Genomic DNA, 19,303 nt, shown 5'->3' with positions numbered 1-19,303 from the left:
CTCCATACCTCAGTGTATTTCTACCCTCTTTTCCCTGCTGGGGCTTGGGTCTGCCCTTGGGGTTCTAGCACCACCCCCTATTTCCTCTGGCCTCCTAGAGGAGTCCTGCTGGCTGCTTACTGGGCCTGTGGGAGGGGGAGGGGAAGACCTTAAGTGAAGGCTCAGGGCTATGGACTCAGCCCCACTGAGAAAGAAGGGTGTGGACAGAGAAGAAAATGACATGGATGGCTAGTGGGAAGTGAAAAGGGGAGGAAACTAGGGCTAGGGTCCACCTGAGAAGGTCCTCAGAGCTTTTGAGCCCCAGGTAAGTGATCCTAAGAGAAAGCCTCTGGCCTGCTGACCACTCCCCGCTTTATCCCTCCATCCTGAGGCCTGTGAAGTTGGGGAGCAGGTCTGGATTTAGAGAAAGACCCAGTGAGCCACTTAACTTGGTAGCTTTTAGTTTCTTGCCATACCGTCAGGAAAATTTGCCCCCCTCCCTCGGGGTACAGGGGAGAGTGCGCAGTGGGGGGCTGGTGTGCATAGAGCCCAACCATGGCAGCCATATGCATGTGCACAAGGCCTGTGTGAGTTGGGAGCGGTGTTCAGGACCGACTGACTGTGTGTAGGGCTTGGGTGCCTTGGCAGAATGAGGAGCCAAAGGCTTAGAGTCATGACGTGTGCTCAGCGGGGGGCCGGGTACTGGGGTCCCCATTGTAAGCGACACGTTTGCAAGAAGGAGTTGGTGTGTGTATTTATACTGGACCTTCCGTTGTCTTGATGTTCACGGACTCCTCGCTGCGCGTACACTCGGCAGGCCCTCTCTGGCTCTGTGTGTGGCGGGCATCCACACGTGTACAGGTCTGTGTGCCACATCTGGCATCAGTGGCGGGTGTGTGAATCTGGATGTGAAGCATGGTTAGAGTAGAGGCTCTGCCGTGCGTGCGTGTACTGGGTCTTGTGTGTGCCCATAAGGGTACACATTAAATAAAGTCACATATTGCAAGTACTGTTTCTGCATAGAGCTATTATTGTTTTTGTTAGGTGTCTCTGTGTATCCTGGGTCAGAGGGAGGTGGGCTTGTGTAGTGGGGTCTGGATGCAGTGATGAGAGATGTGCACAGAGGTCGCAGATGTATGGGTGGGCTTGGTAGCGGGCTTGCACAGCAACCTTGAAACTGGGTTCAAGGAAACAAAACTGGAAAAGATTCCCCCCTCCCTGAAGTCAGGCAGCCCAGGGAAACCTTCTGTGACTCTTCCATAGTAACATAGCGTCCTATGTCAGGACCACAGGCAGGATCTCCAGTTGCTAGTGACACAATTCTGTGTTTGCTCCCTGATTTCTGGATAATGCTGGACAGAGGCCCATTTGTTCCCATTGGAGAAGTCCAGATGCCCATCTCCCTTAGGCTGCTAGCCAACCCTCTGGCTGATTGCTATGCCATCTTTGGGGGCTTTGGTTGCCCTCACTTCCCTCTGCAAATCTTTGCAGGGAAAATGGAGGTGGCTGTGGCAGGGACCATGGTAGGGAAAGAATTCGGCCTCTGTGTGTGTGTGTGTGTGTGTGAGAGAGAGAGAGAGAGAGAGAGAGAGAGAGAGAGAGAGAGAGAGAGAGAGGAAGGGAGGAAAGGGGAGGGAGAGGGAGAGGTTAGACTATACATCCTAAACTGCCTGCTGGCCAGATTTTCTCCCAGTGGGTCCATCAGTGGCCACCCCAGGCCATCTTCAGTCTGGTTCTTACACACTGACTCCTTCCATGCAGGGGCCATAGGCCAGAACCCCCTCCCCACCAATGCGGCAACCAATCCAAGGGCCCCAACCTCTGTAACCCACTGGATAGAGCTTCGGAGAGTCCTGGTGCATAATCCCAGTGTGTGGGGGATGGCCCAGGAAATCAGGACAAATGGCCATGCCAGGGGCTGCTTGCACCTTAATGGGGGCAAGGGAGCAGTTTCCCTGTCTGGCATGTGCTGGTTAATTTCCAGGTTTTCTTTCAGGATTGAAATGGTTGAAATCGGTTGTGGAGAATTGTTGGAGGAGAGAGTGAGTGTGGGGTCTTCTTAGACTAGGGTCTGATTTTTCTTCTCAATAGATACCACTTGTCATTTTCCCCTTGGGTTCAACACCTCCTGATCTAATAATGATGAGGACTCCGACGCCCCTAACATCCGCCTAGCTCTTATAGCAGGCCTGATGTTGCCCCTTTCACAGATGAGGGTTTGAAGTCCACGTGACTCTCCCAGCCCATAAGCCACCAAGCAGTGCTAGGGTCGAGGTCTTTGGACTCCTAGTACCGAGCCTGGTCTGTCCTCGGAGGTCTGCCCCTTTCCTTGGCTGTCCCAGCACCATTTCCTTTCTCTGGCTCTGCCCCTTCCTCCTCTTTTTCTCTGCCCCCTGAGATGCCCATCCACAGACCTGTCTTCCAGGACCTGTCAGGTGGATGGATGCCTTACGTGGCTCAGCAAGGGCTTCGAAGACCTGGGTCTCACTTTGTATCCTGAAGGGAAAGCCACAAACGAGCCAGGTCGAGAGCTCACCGTGTCGGTGACATTTTGGGGTTGGGGCTGTTCAAAGACAGCGCTATGGATGAGCTTACATTCCCTCCAAAGCCTGCCGGGAAGCCTGGTTCTGTACAGCCCCTTCCCAGATGCAGATGGTGGCCTCGAGAGGCAGGTGCACCGTCCTTCTCTTGCTCACAGCCCCACCTTCGAGAGATTATTGGAGCAGGCAGCTTTCCTAGCTCTGACACACTCAGAATGAGGCTGGAGGTGGTGGCCCCACATCCCAGGTCCCCGCATTCAATAGGTGTTTATTGAGTGGTGTGAGTCACTGAGCTCATGGAGTACAGTTTGTTCCCTGAGGTAATCAGGTGACAGTGGCATGAGCGCTCCCTACCTGAAAATTGTCAGGCACCAACCTCAGACTGGGAAGTAGATCCCATCCCAGCCTTAGACAAGTGTCCGAGCACAAAGGGAGCTTTGAGGTCATTGGGAATCCAGAGATGGAGGGAGGCGTGGGTTTAAACCGGCAAGTGGGTCTTTGAGGATGCTCAGGCCTTGAGGAAGGGGACAGGGAGGAGGGCAGAAAGATGGCCAAGCCCAGCAGGGAAGAAGCTGCCCAGGTAGGGGGTATGGCCCGAACAGAGGTGGGCACCATGTGTCCTCGTAGAGCCTTTCTGTGGAGGCTCTGAGAAGTTTGGACTTGATCTGGCTGGGCCCCCGGGAGCTATCCCACGTGTGATCACTCACACACATGTGCATCTCATAACACTGCCTTGGGCAAGATGGACTAGTGTATGAGTGTGAGTGTGCGTGCGTGCAAGCACACGCAGAGCCCTGCACCCTAGCGTCCTCTCAGACAGTCTCCCTCGCAGAAACCAACAAGGGCTACCTTCACCCTTATTCCCAGGATCCTATACTGTTCAGGGCTGCGGCCCACACACTGAAGTGTGAGAGCAGGCTGGGGACCCTCCCCCACTGGGGTGCGGACTCATGTGGCATTCACAGACTTAATCCGCCGCAGTGAGGCCAGGGAGGCAGCATCTGTCACTTTCACAAACACAGGCAACGGAGTCGGAGAGACACAGTCCACTGGCTCACAACCGCTTGAGAAGCAGATGCCTGTACCGCACAGCCCCCTATGCCCAAGCCTTTCCTGGACCCCCACGCTGAGCCCACACCTATACACCTAGTCACCCCCTGCATCAAAGCACACACAAGTGTACTCACGCGCACACTCAGGTGAAGCACAGCCCGACATCCCAACTTCCTGTATAGACAACCACACTCTCAGACTCTGACTGTAAGCACAGCTGCTGATGTCCTAACCCCTTATTCATACACACACACACACACACACACACACACACACACTCTTTTTGACTTAAAGCACAGCTGTAGCCATCCCACCAGCCAAACACATATGCCTACAAGAGGACTCCTACACTCACACACACACACACACTCAAACACACAGACTCGCGATCCACCAGAACCACCGTGGTCAGCGGTCATTGAAAAATGACAGTCTGAGTAGTGTGCGGGGGTGAGGGTTGCCCTGAGGCATGGGCTGCAGGTCACACAGCAGGGGATATCGGACTCCCTTGAGGAGAGGGTCAGGCAGACCCTGAAAGGGCTTCATTGGTCTGGACGGTTCTGCCAGGTAAGGGGGATTCAACAAATGCAGGCCAGAGGCGGGAGCCAGTTAATGGCCGAGGCCGACGATGGCCGAGATGGCTGGTCAGCGAGGAGGGGAGGCTCGACAATTGATGTGACTCTGGGCTGGACAAATGATGGTGCATTTGGCTGGAGCTGGCTGGGGGGGCCTCGGGCCAGAGACCAGGCGGCCATTCTCGCCTCAGTAAGGAAAGGGCCAGTGCCGCTGTGGTGCAGCGGGGTGGGTTTCCCAGCTGGGCTCCACCACGTCTCTTGCCTGGTGTGTGTGTCTTGGAGTCTTTGTATGTGTGTGTGTGTGTGTGCACATGTGTGTTTGCGTGCGCACACACACTTATCTGCAATTGTCAATGTGCAATTGACAATTCTACCTCTGTAGAACTTTGTGTCTTTGGGACTCTTGCTGTGCACCTCTGTGTGTCTTTGTGTGCGCTCGCGTGCGCACATGTGTGTGTGTGTATGTGTGTACATGCTCACCCATAAAGTGCTCAGGACCTTTCTCATTGGACCCTGTGCACCTTTGTGTCCAAGTGTGCGTGTGTATATCGAGTGTATAGGGACCTTTCTTATGGTAAGATGCTATGCACTCTTGCGTGCTGGGTTTTTGTTTTTTTTTTTGCATTGAGGAGAAGGTTGGGGTGAGGGAAAAGGGATGGGTTTGGCTTTGGACTCCCAGCGCTCCATGCATCTGGTGGCCCACGAGGCTGTCTTTGTGCATCTGCTTGAGCCTCTCTCTGGGTATCGGCGGGCGTGGGCTTGTGTGCTTGCCTGCTCCAGAGTTTGTCCACAACAGCATCTCCCTCTGAACGTGGCTATGGGCGGGCTGGGCCAGACCAGATGAGGGGCCATCTCCCTGCATCTCATCATCTCTCTGGAGGGGGTCACACAATCCACGCTGGGCCTGGCTGGGACCCAGCAGCCCAGCACAGTGCAGGCCACCCCTCCTCCTCCTTCTCCCCCCCATGACCTTTGAGCACAGCAGCCCCAAATACATATTTATCAGAGGGGCTGTGGGGACCAGCCCCTCCCCCACCACTCCCCTCAGGGCCCAGGCTGCCTGGCTGCGGAGAAATTAACCTTGTGACACAGGAGCTTGCTGACACCCCGGCCCCCTCCCCATTCGCACAGCATATATGAGCATGGGTGGGTATATGAGAGAGAGACAGAATAGGTACTCACCAGACTGGGGAGGCAGCAGCAGCTAGGGGAAGAGAGACACACAGGTATACACGTGTTTATGTCACCCATCTCACACACACACACACGCACTCACACTCTCTCCCAACTACAGAAGCTACATAAGTCTGAACAGATACACAAAATTTGAAATAGATTTACATGTAGACATATACAGTGGTTCTGAAATAGACACACAGATTTTCAAACTCATGATAGACATGTGCACCGCGGGTCCTGAGACCCAGTACATGTACCTGCAGTCAGAGATTCTCTGAGAAAACGTGGAGGAACTAAAGCCTGAAGATCCACACAGACATTTGTGCACGTATCTCCAGAGATGCTGAAATGAACACACCAGATGTGGAAACAGGGATAAGCACAGACTCACACACAAGCATGTATGTCCAGACGTCCACACATGCATATAGGTACTGAGACTCACAGGACAGAACAGATACCAAAACACCAGTATGCTCCTCATGTGGAGATTTTCTTTTCAACAAAAAAGACACAAAAAAGGTACAAATACTAAAACATGGCAGCACCCAGCCCACATGCCCACGCATGCACACGGGCCATGTTCAGAGGTCCCATGGGGAAGCCATACTGGAAGGGACAGAGCATCCCACTTACAGCAAAATGAAAATGAGTAGATGCTTAACTTTGAAAATGTTCACAGAATGAATTCACTCATCACACAGGGACTGAGCTCTGCATGCATCAGGCCCCATCTTAGAAGCTGGGAAACAGTGATTTACAGATGGACTTGGGCCTTGATCTCCGAGATCTGAACCAATAGGATGGGTGCTGATCAGACCTCAGCGAGTAGTTAGTTCTAAATGGCAGTAATATCTGGGAAGGAAAGGAACAAGGGGCTGTGGGAAGGTTTCATGGGACGACCCGGTTTAGATTGGTGGGTCAGGAGTAACACCTCTGAGGAAGTGACATTTAAGCTGAGTGTTAGACACAACACGCAGCTTGTTAAGTGTGCACACACACTCCTCCTAAAATTCACTGAGGCCACACAGGCATAGATAACGCAGGCCCAGATCCTCTGCCCCACCCTGCTGTGCCTCAGCACCCCTCTGGAGAACTCTTCTGGTGGGGAGTGGGATCTCCTTGGCTGGGGCCCGACATCTGGGGCTGGTGCCCCACTGAGCAGGGAGATCAAGCTGCCTGGGAGAGTCCAGGGGTTACGGCTACATTGAGACAGTAACATGAGAAGGGCGGGCAGGGTCCAGAGGAAAAGGTGAGGCAGAGGGCTTTCCTAACAGAAGCACTTCCTGTACACAGGCACGGAGGTGTGAACCAGTGTGGATGTCACTGGACCAGCAGGTGTGCTCAGGGAAGGGTGAGAGATGAGGTTTGACATCATGCGGAAGGGCCGTGAGGCACAGAGGGTTTTGAGGAGGGACTCCACAGGGCATGAGCTGGGCACTAAGTCAGGGGACCCTCAGAGTCTGGAGTGGAGGGGGGGCAGGAGGGATGGGGAGACTGCCCTGCCCATCTACTGTGGTAACCCTGGACAAGGCCTGGCCAGGGAGGGGGCGGACTGCCTTCCCCTTGCTCCCAGCCCCTTCTCTTGGCCACAGAACAGAACAGAGCAGGCTACAACTTGCCCCCATGTGGAGATTTGCTGGGAGCTGGACGTCAAGGGCTACTCTCCCCCTTAGTGACCACCGACATTCTATTATTTTCTGAGGCCTGTGGCCAGGCCTGAGCTGGATGCCAAGGTACAACGGTAAGCCAGACCCTTCCCTGCCCCAGAGGAGTCCCCAGTCTGGGCAGGCTGACCCTGACAAAGCCCTGTCAGGGACTGCAAGGGTTTACTGAAGGCTTCTTGAGCTTATTCTAAGAAAATGAATGAGTCAGATGGCCCCACAGGGTGTGTGGGGAAGGAGTGAGGATGGAGCCTGGTTTTGGAAGATGAAACCAACCCGCATCTGCCACCGTGAGGAAGCCTGTCATTGCCCCATCACACTCAGGACATCTTCCTTACCCATAAGCCCTACATGAGCTGGTGCCCTCCTGCCTGTTCGACTTCTAGTCCTTTCCTCCTGCCTCCAAAAGTTTAGGCCACTCTGGCCTTCTTGCCCTTTCTCAAACACACCTTGTTCCTGCCTCAGGGCCTTTGTATCTGCTGTTTCCTTTGCCAGGAAAGCGTGTACCCTCATACTTCATTTGGGCTGCTGCTCAGCACCTACCTTCCCCGACAGGTCTTTCCTTACCTCTCAGTCTAAAGTAACGTCATCTTGTAACCTACCTCTTCACCTGCTCTATTTTCCTACTTAGCTCTTAAGTATATGTTCTTGTCTATTGCATCTCTTCCTCTACTAGAAAGTCAACACCATGAGGGCAGGGACTTTGCCTTGTTCATGGCTGTATCCCCAGTGCCTAGAACAGTGCTCAGCACACAGTAAGTGCTCAATGGGTCTTTGTCAGATGAACAGGAGCTGCCGGGTCCCCTGGCATCCTAGTTGCCCAATATAAAGGCAGAACTGGACATCTGCTGTGCTGTAAAGGGTGGAGGGATCTCACCTTCTGGGGACATCCTGTAGGGGCATCAGGCAAATCAGGCTACCTGCTGCCAGCGCCTTGAAGCAACCAGACTACAAACCCGTCATCCAGGGTCTGTGTGCTCCCCTCTGACTCCGTCATAAAGCTCCCCTCACCCCAGCCAACTTATCCTGAACCCCCATAATCACATCTGCTCAGCCCTACTATTGCCTTTCCCCTCCTCCCCCCAGCCATGAGGAAGGGAAGAGCCCAGGCTGTGGAGTCACACGCACCTGCTTGGAGTCCTGTCCTGGCTGTGTGGCCATGGGCAAATCACATCACCCCTTTTAAGCTTCAACATTTCTCCTCGGCAAGATAAGGTTTTGTGGGGATGAAGAGTGACCCCGTGTGTGATGATGATACTAATAATAACTGCTATTAATTGAGTACTTGCCAGGTGTTGGGCATTGGGCTGGGTGCTTTGAACTTTTTTTTTTCTTTTTCATTAAAAAGACATGGAGGGGGAACACCTGAGCATGGCATGTCCCTAGAGTGTCAGGCCTGGGGCACGGTGCAGAGTCACAGAGGGGCTGTAATCTGTACCATTCCAACATGTGCTTGCACACACGTGTACCTGTCGTACCGCGCCGGCCAGGCAGTGGGGCTTGTGCTGTGCTCCGCCTGTCAGCAGACGCCCCCAGGGATAGTGTGGAGGCTCCTGAGGCAGCCACTTTCAGATGAGAGCCCAGCCCCAGCCGCCAAATCTGCTCACCCCTACTACTGCCTTCACTAACCCAGTGGGAACCTTCATTCGTCACATCTGGATTGTAGGGCCTGCACAGGGTCTAGCCTAGAATTGGTCTCAGGAAATACTTATTGACTGACTGATGAATGAATGAATGAACAAAAGAACATATTTAGCCAGGTGTTTTCATTGCATTTGCTCACACCAAGACATATCACCAGGATGTGCTTTCTCCCTTCCCCTCCCCCTGCGCTCTCCCCCACCCCCTCACCCCCGAATCCTGCTCACATACAGCATTTATGGCTAATAAGCTTGATATCATTTCTATCATTCACTTGCCCCTTTCTATGTCAGGCCCCCTGCTAGGTTTGTTATAACTGTGGTTTTATTGATTCCTCACACCAGCACTGTGAGGCAGGTGCTATGATCTCCATTTTATGTTTGAGCAAACTGAGGCTCAGAGAGTAGGAACCACTTGCCCAGGGTCACACAGCAAGGCGGCAGCATAACTACTTTCTAACCACCGCAGAAGCAAAGTCATTAGTCCTCTGGCCTGCATGCACACTTGCTCTTGCAGTTTTTCCCCTTCCTGCAGTGGGATGGCAGGAGCCAGGAGCCCCAGCTTGGGTCCCAGCTCTGTCTCAACCAGTTGTGTGACTTTGAGAAAATCCTTTCCCTCCCTCTAGCTTGGCTTTCCCTCCAGCTGTTCTTCCTGTCTGCGAGCCCTCAGCCAAGGGCACAGAATTTGGCTTGGTCCTACCCTACCCTTTCTAATGGAGGAAACCAGAGCAGCAATGTTTCTCCACTTAGCACTTCAGATTCATTCACATTCCCAGGCACTGTACTCTGCTGGACTTGGACAGCTGGCTGGAAAAGGCTAAGGGGACAGAGAAAGGCCACTCATTGTGGGCCCACCAAGCACCTCTCCACAGGCCTGCGGCTGCAGGGTTTATTAGCCCCATTTTTTTGTAATTACAAACAAATGTTAACTGATGTGATATTGGTTCATTGTTTAAAAAGAAAAAGAAAATGCAGATATTCAAAGAGATAAGAAAAACCATGATAAATCAGTTAAATTTTAAAAAAATTTAACTTGACGTCTAGTAGATAGCTTTGTAGATAGCTTTTTCTCAAACCGGAGTATGCCTGAAAATTGACCCAAAGAACGTATTAAAATTCAGGCGCCTGGGGCCAAACTCAGAATTCCGACTTCTGCTTTAAATTTTTTTTTCTTTGGGAAAAAAAATATGTGTGTGTGTGTTTCATAAAAATGGGATCATATACTACACGCCAGTTTATAACCTGCCTTTTTTTCTTCCTAACGATGAATTAGGAACATTGCTCCCTTGTCAATGGATGTGTTTCGAGCATATTTCCCACACCTTTGCAGTCCTTCTTTTGTGGTTGCTGTATCATCATTTACCGTACCAGACCCCTGTCGTAGGACACCTAGCTGTTTTCTGGCATTCCTTGTTATAATTATTTCCAGTTAACAGATGAGGATACTGAGGCTCCAGGAAATCCCTCGCATGTGTGAAAAGCTAAGGCACCATCCAAAGGGATCTGGGGGTGGTGAGGGTGCTGGGGATGGTTCCCAGCCTCACTCAGGGAGGGACTGAGGGGCCCTAAGTGGAGGGAGGGGCTTGGGTAGAAGCCCCTGAAGTGAAGACCCCTGATCTGTCACAGGGGAAGCTGGTGCTTGAGGAGAGACAACCCTCTTCCAGGTCCCCAGACCCAGGCACGTTGTCAGCTTGAGCACTGCCCCATCAGGCTCCTTCAGCTCTCTCGCTGCCTCCCTCCCTGAGCCTACTTGCTGCCTGCTCCATCCTTGCCAGCTTATCAATAGGTTAAGTGGTCAGGTCAGGGATATTGACCATTTGATTAGGACCTTGTCAGATCAATCCCTGGCTCATCTCATGGGCCTCCTCCCCTGCGCGCACCCCCGCCTGCTCTTCTGTACCAGGGAGCAGGTGGCCTCGGAAGCCCCTGCCCTCCCCACACAGCACCCCAGAACCAGGAGCCCTTTGGCAAGTTCAGATAAAGTGAGAGCCAGCCTTGGGCTCATAATCTCCCGTCCTGGTCCTGCCAGGTCAGGAGCCCAGGATGCCATCTCCAGTTCTGCCCTGCCTTACTCACCCTGCCCCCAGCCCCCCAGCTCTGTGGGGGCCCTTCCTGGTCCTCTGTCTAGGTGCCATGTTCCCGAACTCCCACCTTGCACCCCTCTCTCTTTCCTGCAGTCATTAGATCTTGTTTGTTTTGCACCCCATGCCCCTCAGAGTCCAGTCAGACAGATCTATCTCTCGGCTGTGTGACCTTGGGCAAGTGACTTCACGTCTCTGAGCCTCCATTTCCTCATCTGTATCTTGGGGATGATACTCACCAGATGGTTGTGAGGATTCTGTGAGATCACACCTGCAGAGCCACTAACCACACCCAGAGCTCAGGAAACACTGGACGTTCTCACCAAGGGCTACTCTGCTGAACTGATCCTAACCGATGTGGTTGTGAGGGCAGTCGCTCAGTCCATTTGTCCCTCAGTGGAGGTGTATGTGGGCAGCCTGTGTCTGCGTGGCCACGGGACACTGTCATTCTCAGGCCTGTCCTGGGCCCCAGCTCGGGGCCATTCCCTGATTGATGTTGGGGACCTCCAAAGGAGCTAGACCCCAGCCTATTCTCCTGGAGCCCACAGTCTGGCAGGCAAGTAGCAGATAGACCCTGGGACACAGCAAACCATTGTAGCAGCTGTGAGGAGACCTGACGGGCCAGGTCCAAATGCTGAGCTTTCTTTCTTTCTCCAGTGACTTCACTGGTGAATCTTCCCCTTCTCTGTGGTGCAGCTGCAGGGAACGTAGATTTTGGCATTAGAGAAATCAGGGTCATGTCCAGGCTCCTCCTCTTTCTGTGCTAGGTCACTGTGGGCCAGCTGCTTCCCCTGCCTGTCCCTCAGAGTCCCCATCTGTGAAATGGGGAGAAGGCATCTTCTAAATAGCTTCCACTCCCACCTCCTGTCTCAGGCACTGCTGGCAAGACAGCTCCCAGCTGCCACTGAGCTGTCTTTCCCTGGAGAAGTTCTCTACTTGGGAGTGGGGTCTGTCAGAGAGCGAATGGGGACACGGGTCCAGGAAATGGGATGAGGAGAACTGGAGGCAGACGGTGGGGTGGTGCTGCCAGTGGGTATCACAGCTGAGGGGCAGAGGGCAGAGACGGGGAGGGGGCCCTGCTGGAGGGAAGAAGCCCCAGCATGGGCGCTGTCCCGGGGAAGACCCCAGCCCTAAGGCGCTGACTCCAAGCCCCTCAGAGGCTCGGGGATTCCCCGCCGCCCCGCCATCACTTACACCAATATTGACGGTTAATGCCGTGTCGCCACCGTGTTCAACACTCCGCGCGGCTAATTGTTTTGACTGGGAATCGGCAAGGCGATTAAACGCCATCGATTTTGCCCTGCGCGCTGCATCGATTTTTAAATTTCCTATTGATCCTGGCCCTAAATCTCCTTAACCAAGACCTCACCGTGGAGATGACAGCCGCTGATTAGCTCCGGGGAGGGGTGTGGGGGGGAAGACCCTGAGGGGGGAGAACCCCAGCTCCTTCCTCCCCCCAAGAACCAGGGGTCCTGGTCCCCTTCCAGCCCTGCAGATGGAGGCCCAGGTAGAGAGCCAGGCGTGGGGTGGAGTTGGGCGGACCCCTCGTTCTGTTATCTCTTGGTTCCTTCTCATTTGGGCTTCTCTCTGGTCCCCCTGCCTGTGGATCCCTCCATACCTTCTCTTTGTCCATCTGTGCCTCCCCATCTCTTCTCTTTCTCATCTATCTGTCCGACTTTCTGTCCATCCATTGGTTCGCCGCCTGTCGTCCGTCTGTCTCTTTGCTGTATTAGTCCAGTTTTTTCTCTTTCTCTTCTCTCCTCCTGAACTCCAGTCCTGCCTGTGTCTTCGGCTGGTCCTGGGTCTCACCTGTGCTGCCGGATTTGCCATGAGATGGAAGAGTGGTCTGCCAAACCTCAGGGTCCATGGCCATTCTGCCCGTCCCCGTCTGACTTCCCTCCCGGGAGTGCACCCACAGGGACACAGAGATGTCAGTGTCTTGGCTTGTGACCTCGCCGACAGGGCTCTCCCTCTCCAAGCCACAGCTTGGGGTGTTGCTCACCGTTCACTCTTTAGTACTCGCCTGGTGGGGAGTCTCCTGCAATCTTGTCTCGTCTGGAAGTCTGTCCTTATGCTGCAGCCCCTGTCCCTTCTCTGTACCCAGAGCAAGCAGGGCACGGGTGATCTTTGTGCAGGTTCAAGAGCTTTCCCAAGAAGACGACATTCTCAGAAGGCAGGACACCAGGGTTCAGGAGGAGGCACACAGGCCCAAGCTCTCTAACCAGCTCGGGCCCCGCCCAGGTGTACAGGATCCTCGGGAAGTCAGTCTCCCGGTAGCCTCACCTGCTGCATCTGCGAAGTGGGGATGCTACCAGCTGTCACTGCGCCTTCCTGCAGGGCTGTGGAGAGGCTCACAGACATTTTGTGGGGATAGCTCCCACCATGTCCTGTCCACCCCTCTGCCCTCTTTATCTTCTACACAGAGTACAGCGAGACCTTTCTAAAGGCAAACTGGACCGTGTGCCTCCCCCCAGGTGCTCGGACCAGGCTGTGCGGGGTGCAGTCCCTGCTGTCTCTTTGGCCCCATCCTTCCCACTTCTCCCGCTGAGCCCTGGGCAGGCGAAGGCCCGACATTCTGTTTCCTCCCAACCGCCCCTCTGCCTGACCAAAGTTGATTTGTCTGCCAGGCTGGGCTCGAGGGTTGCATCCCTCGGTCTTCCCTGGCCCCCTCTGAGACTTCTGCCACGCCCTCTGCCTTCCTCCAAGTGTTGGCACTGGCCCTTTATTCTGCCTCCCCAGCTTGCCCATGAGCCCCCGGAAGACAGGGCAGAGACCTTGTCTAATCCCTCACTGAACTCTCCACCCTCGGTCCGGAGCCCGGCTCAGACAAGCCTCAGTATTTTGCTGATTAACTGAGTGAATAAATGAGTGAACAGATAGACAAGTCAGAAGCATCAGCTTGACTTTTATTTTCATCTCCCCACAGCTCGTAGGCACCTGATAATGAGTGACCCTTGAGACTTCTTCCTCATTTGATCTTCCCAGCATTCCTTTGAGATGCATAGTTTGTTAATGAATTAATTCCTTTACCCATCCATCCAGACTGTCATCCATTAGACACTTATTGATACCCCGCTTTTGCTGGGCCTCTGCCAACAGCTAAAGCTGGGAGACACAGTCCCTGCCCTTGAAGGAGCTTCCAGTCTGATGGGAAAAGATGTTTCACAAGGGCAGGAGGCAGTATGCCCACTTATAAGATGGGAACACTGAGGCTCAGAGCCCAGACATGATCGCCGGAGGCAGCAAGTGGGTGTGAGGACCTGACTCCACATTCACCAACTGTGACCCCTGGTGGTATAGCAGGAGTAGGGTCCCTCCACTTGAGGAGATGCTTCCTGAATTTGAAGGGTGCTGACGACCTTCTTTTTTCTCTCCAGGTTCTCAACTGGACCGGGTTGGTGGCCTGAATGTATTAACTTCGCTGCGTCTACCCAAGAGGTAAGGGCCATGGCCCAGAGCTCTGCGCCTTGCTGTGTTCTGGGTCTGTTTCCTCTCAGAAGCCCCTGATTCCCCATCCTAGTCCCTGCCGCATCCCAGAGGGTGCTGTCCTTCCTTTCTGCCTCTGCTCTCCATGAGGTTTTAATACTCTGGGCGTCTTGCGACTTTCTGGCCAAACCAGTGGTTCTGGGTGTTGGTGACTGTGAGGGTTTCTGCTGAGTGTCAGGGCTCAGTACGGTGTGGGGGAAGATAACCTGGTGGCTTAGATGACAGCTTGGGGTAAGACACACCCGTGTCTGGATCACTTTTTTGTCCCTTCCTAACTGCAAGTGACTGGGGACTGTCTGAGCTTCCATTTCCTCATCTAGAAAAGGGAATAGTGATAGAGGCCACTTTACACTCTGTTCCTAGGACAGAAAGCTAATGAGGCCGTTCCAATTCCTGTCTGGGGCTAAATGCACCAGCTGTGCCCCACGCCAGCTGTGTGATCCTCAGTTTCCCCACCTGTCAAAGTAACAGCAGCCGCCACCCAGGATGTGGGCATGAGAAGTAATTTTGTGAACGCATGTAGCCTCAGGAAGCGGGAGCTCAAGGTAGAGTTGGAAGCCCCCTGAACAAGTGAGGGTTGGTGAGACCTCTCCTTGGAGCCCACTGACCTCCCGCCCCCAGACATTGGTGGGTGTTCTCCAGCCTCTCAGCCCTGTTAGAGCAGTGGCTCTGGGCACCTACTCTGGTGTTTTCTCTACTCAGCTTGGTGAGGGCCCAGCAATGAGCATCATGAGTGGGGCCAGGACCCCTGGGGTGGGACTTCCATGCTGTGCTACCCCTATTCCAACCAGAGCAGCTTAACCCGCAGGCCTCAGGACCCCTGGGGAGTCCTCTGGCTGCCCTCATAGGCCTCTTACTCAGGCATCCTAGCTGCACAAGGGGGTCACAGACTCACTCTAAGAAACAGGTAAAACTGTAGTCCAGAGTGTGCATCCTGCAGTGGGGACTGTGGAGGACTGAAAAATGCATGGGGCAGGGGCTGCTTTTCGGGTGTACTGACTGCCTCCTGCAGAGATGCAAGGGGACAAGGTTTCCCACTTGCCAGATTTTTTTATTTTCCCAAAGAAACCAGAAATCCAGACTTTTGTGTGAAATCTCCCAATTTTTAAATGTTGGCAACTAACAGAATTTCAAAAATCCACGTGTGGTCCAAACCACACATTTCTGGCAGTCTTTGGCCCATAGATTTCTAGTTTTAGTATAGACTTTCTCCAAGGAAAACACGTCCCTACATCTACATGACTGTGTGCTCCAACCTCAGGATGCTCACAGGCCCCCGAAACTCATCCATGGACCAGAGTCTGGGTACAGGTTGCCTGCTTTCTCCAGGGAACCAGACTGTAGCTTTCCCAGGAACTCGCACGCCCTCTGATACTCTTGACACTGAAAAGAGGGTCAGGGAGCTTCCAGGTTGCAGACTTTGTTTGAAGGCTAGAGGTTTTGAAGAATGCCTAAAAGTTGGCCTAAAGTAACAGAGGAGTTTAAAAGTAATTATGTTTCAGAGTTGGTGGAGATCTATGATTTTAATTCTTTGTGGTCAAACAGGTGTTTGTTAAGTGTCCCAGTTTTCATAGACATATGAGTGACAGATTTGGTAACGTGCCCGAGAGCTGTTAAATCCTAATGAGGAAACTAGTAGTTGTCAGGGGGCACCTATGGGCCAGGGCCTCTTCTGGGCACTTTTCATTTAACCTTCACTGAAGCCCTGGAGAGAAGATGTTAGTCACCTGTTACAAGAGAGGGAAACTGAGGCACAGAGAGGGGTGGCAACTAACCAAAGGTTACTGAACAAGTAAGTAGTCTGAACTGGGGTCTGCCTGAACAAGTAACTGAACTGGGGTCTGCCTGAACTTCAAGCTCTCTTCTTCCGCCTCAGCAAAACTCACCCCAAGTTTTGGGATCTCCTCGGGATGCCAAAGGAGCAAATTTAAAAAAAAATTCTCACCCAAGGATATATTTTTATTGTTTTTATAGAGAAAGGAAGGGAGAAGGAATCGAACCCATGACCCTTCGGTGCACTGGACAATGCTCTAAACAACTGAGCCACACCTGCCAGGGCTGGGAGCAAATTTGATTTGGGGAAACACTTGGAATCTTACTTGGCGTCATCCTGATAAATCTAGCAATGAAGAGATTGGACAGTACAGGGGCGACTTGTTGCTCTTTTGGTAGAAACTAGAGACAAATCTACGACAGAGAGATGTTTGGTTGATAGAGTCTGAAAACTCACCTTGAAGGCCGTTGCCAGAATAGCTGAGTGGTTCCAGGGAAGGTTCATCTTGGCAGGCAGATGTGTTTGAAGGAGGCCACACTCTTTCAGGTCTATAATTTTGTTACAAACCACAACTGCCCCCCCCCCACCTTTCCTTTATAGCCACACTTGGAGGGCGAGTTATTCCCCAAATGTGAATGGAGCCCCGGTGGGAGCTGGAGCCTTAAACCCCATCATGCATTGTGTGTGTAGTGTCTCCCCACAGCTTCATGGTGAGGGGACTTCTCTATTTGTCCAATACGACCGCACCCAGCCTATGGCATAGTGTAAATGCTCAGTAGGCGGTTTGTTGAGTGAATAAGGGAGCACACAGATGTACAAACTGTAGCTGCTCATTTATTGCTTCAGCCAACCTTTCCTGGGGTTTCTTGTGTGCCTCAATCTGGTGACAAAGAGGAGAAGCAACCTGTATGACCTCTGAGGGTCTCGGGCTGGTGGAGAGACAGGCACAAATGCTACGACTCCGAACTGGGGGGTTTGTAAGATACTGGGCCAGGGAGAAGTGGGATGTGATGGACCCGCCTCCGGGGCCTCAGCATTCTTTGGGGGGAGGAGGTGGTAAGGGGAGCTCCTGTAGGGTTAGGAGAAGCCTGGGAGTAAATGAGTGGGTCACTACTGGGGACCAAGGATGCTGGCCTGGCGTAGAGTCCCCATGACCAACATCCAAGGCCCTCCCAGTGCTGGACAGGAGCAGGGATCTGTCTCTACCTTTTCTCACCCTCCCTTCTGTCCTTCCATCCTTCCTGGGGTCACAGGTGACCCAGACACAAGCCCAAGGGCATGCCTGGGTGCCCACACACAATGATTTGGAAGCAGGAGCTTAGCTGTGGATGACAGGCTTCCTTTGCTGTGTCTGGTGAGGTGACTTGGAGATAACCTAGGACTGCACAGGGAAGAGGGACATCTGGGGGAGAGTAAGTGTGGTGGCGGAATGCTTCAGGACTGGCCTGTGGGGTAGTACAGGTGTTCTGCAGCAAGAACCAAGAAGCCAGCACGTGGGCTCAGGGACTTGCCCGGATCCTCCAGGTGTTAGCCACCCTTAGGATTGTGCTTTGGGCCTGGGCTTTGGTTACAGGAATAGGCTGTGCGCTGTTTGTTACAGATGTGGCTTGGGGGCGTGGAGTGGGCCAGGCGGGAGCTTCCGTGTGGGGACGGCTCCTTGGATGTCGCTGGCACGCTGTGGCTGTGGGATGGTCCACAGGGAGAGGCTGGGCGGCTGCAGGCATGTTGGCCGGGCTACAGGCAGTGGTGCTCCTCCCTGGAGTTAGGATGCAAGGGGCTGTTGCCGTTGAGGGCGCTGGGAGGTGGCAGGAGATCACTGGATTCCTTTGGCTGCCTTTGCCTTCCCTGGGTGGGTGCAGACAGCTGCCACCCACCCAGGACTGAGAGTGTCTGTCAGCCACGGGGTGGGGTGTCACACACGTGGAGGAGGGAACAGTAGCTCAAATCTCTTGGCAACTTCAGGGACTGATGGCTCCCTGGGGTCCGTGAGAGTACCAGAGTAAACGAAGGCAGCAGTGCCCACAGTCCTGGCAAACATGGAGCCCCAGGGGCCGAGGGCAGGCACTTGCTTGTGACTCCACGTAGAGGGCACTGGTAGGCAGAGGGCAGGCCAATGACTCTGACCCCACAGACGGACCCTATGAATGATGCGCCCACCCCTGCCCCAGCCTCGGCAGGCTGTCAGGCTCTGGTGGCCCTGCGGTGCCTCCGCGGTCTCCGCCTCTGGGTCCCTCCTCCTTTGCCTCGCCTGGGGCTACACTCGGTCCAATTCCCTTCTCCTTCGCTTGGGCTTCATCCGTGTCTTGGCCTCTCCCTTCCACCCTGGTTGCCTCCTTTTCCTCTGAGCTTGGATCTGTTTCCAGTCTTGCCTGGAGGATGTGTAGGGTCCACGTCTAGCTTTCTGCCTCCAGAGAGAGTCACACAGAGACGTGGACCTGGTGGGGGCGAAGGGGGGCGAGGAAGAGAGAAAGGAAAAAAGGCTCTTGAGGGAAAAGCAAGAAAGGAGGTGTCCCCCCCATTCCAGTATGGCTTCTGAGGTTTGCGCACAGCCATCTGCCCTCCTCCTCGTGGGACACCTGAGAAAGGGGAGTCCAGAGATACACCAGAGAGGAGGAGAGTGGGAGCGAGAGACTCAGGGAGACACAGTGAACACCCCACGACGGACAAATTCCTGGAGAGAAGGAGCGACCCAGCCGAGCAGACAAAGAGACACGGGGATAGCAAAAAGTCCGCCGGGAAAGCGGAGCCGGAGACGCAGACAGTTAGAAAGGAGCAGAGCGCTGCGGGAGTGTGCCGGCCTGGGGGCGGGCAAGCTGCGGACGGATGTAAGCCGCTGGGCTTGGGCGGCCGGGCCAGGGCGAGAGGGAGCAGGGATGAGGAAGGTGGGCCTGTGGGGCAGGAAGGATGTGCCCCTGCCTGGCGTCTGGCGGCCGCGCCCCTCAGCAGGCCGCTGTGCGGGCAGAGTATAAGGAACTTGACCAGGGCGCCTCCCGCGCATCTGTGTGAGTGGACGGAGAGGGTGCAGGGGTGAGGTAGGAGGCATGTACTGCTCCCACCTGCCCTTGTGATCCTGGGCCCAGTCTGCTCCGTCCCTCCCTGCTGCTGCCCAGGACCACCCCTGTCAGTCTATCTCCCCTCCCTGCCTCGGCTCACGGGGCCCAGAGGACCGTGGAAGGGCTTGGGCACCCCTGACTTCTGGCCTGGAGTGGGTGGGGAGAAGGCCGTGTGTGTGTGTGTGTGTGTGTGTGTGTGTGTGTGTGTGTGTGTGTCTCCCTCCAGTCCCTCTCTAGCTTTGCCATCTGAGACTCTCCTCCTCTGGCCGCATGTCCTTC

General features: G+C 54.1%; 1 protein-coding gene across 1 annotated transcript in view; it reads left to right on the top strand.

The window, feature by feature from the left end:
- POU2F2 (POU class 2 homeobox 2) overlaps positions 1–19,303 on the top strand; it is a gene marked incomplete at its 3' end in the record, with an annotated part of 65,858 nt that overhangs the window by 2,022 nt on the left and 44,533 nt on the right. The window contains exon 2 of the mRNA XM_081118591.1: positions 14,089–14,149. The remainder of the gene's footprint in view (positions 1–14,088; positions 14,150–19,303) is intronic.

The sequence above is a fragment of the Miniopterus schreibersii genome, assembly GCF_964146895.1.
Source record: "Miniopterus schreibersii genome assembly, chromosome: 18".
NCBI lineage: Eukaryota > Metazoa > Chordata > Mammalia > Chiroptera > Miniopteridae > Miniopterus > Miniopterus schreibersii.
This window is presented reverse-complemented; position numbering and strand designations above follow the sequence as displayed.